A 462-nucleotide genomic window follows, 5' to 3' on the forward strand; every position below is an offset into this window, starting at 1 on the left:
CTCAAATTTGTTTTTCATTCAGTTTACAAGTTGAATTGCTGTGTCAAAGTGGATAGATTTTTAAAAGGCATTATTGGCATATTGTCCATTCTCTTCCCAAAAGATTATCCACATCCTTGTGAATTCTTTATTTGAACATCAAAGATGTTTGGTCATTTGTATTATGTAAATTTTCTACCTCTTTTGTATATTTTGCTACCGGCTTTGTGAAAATTCTTTTAAAGAATATTAATCTTTTGCCATTGTCATTAATATTTTTATCATTTTATGGTATCTTAAGTTGTTCTTAGCAGAATTTTTTAATTTAGTTGGATATATTAGGTTTTCTTTATGGTTTGTGCCTCTTGTTCAAAATTTTTGTGATGGAGAAGATTAAAAAAAAAGAACTATAATAGTTGTAGGATATTTTTATTTGTACCCGTCATGGATGATAGTGACTTTCTCTATATTCCCCTCCCAATA

The sequence above is a fragment of the Miniopterus natalensis genome, chromosome 8 (genome assembly GCF_054644295.1).
Source record: "Miniopterus natalensis isolate mMinNat1 chromosome 8, mMinNat1.hap1, whole genome shotgun sequence".
Lineage (NCBI taxonomy): Eukaryota > Metazoa > Chordata > Mammalia > Chiroptera > Miniopteridae > Miniopterus > Miniopterus natalensis.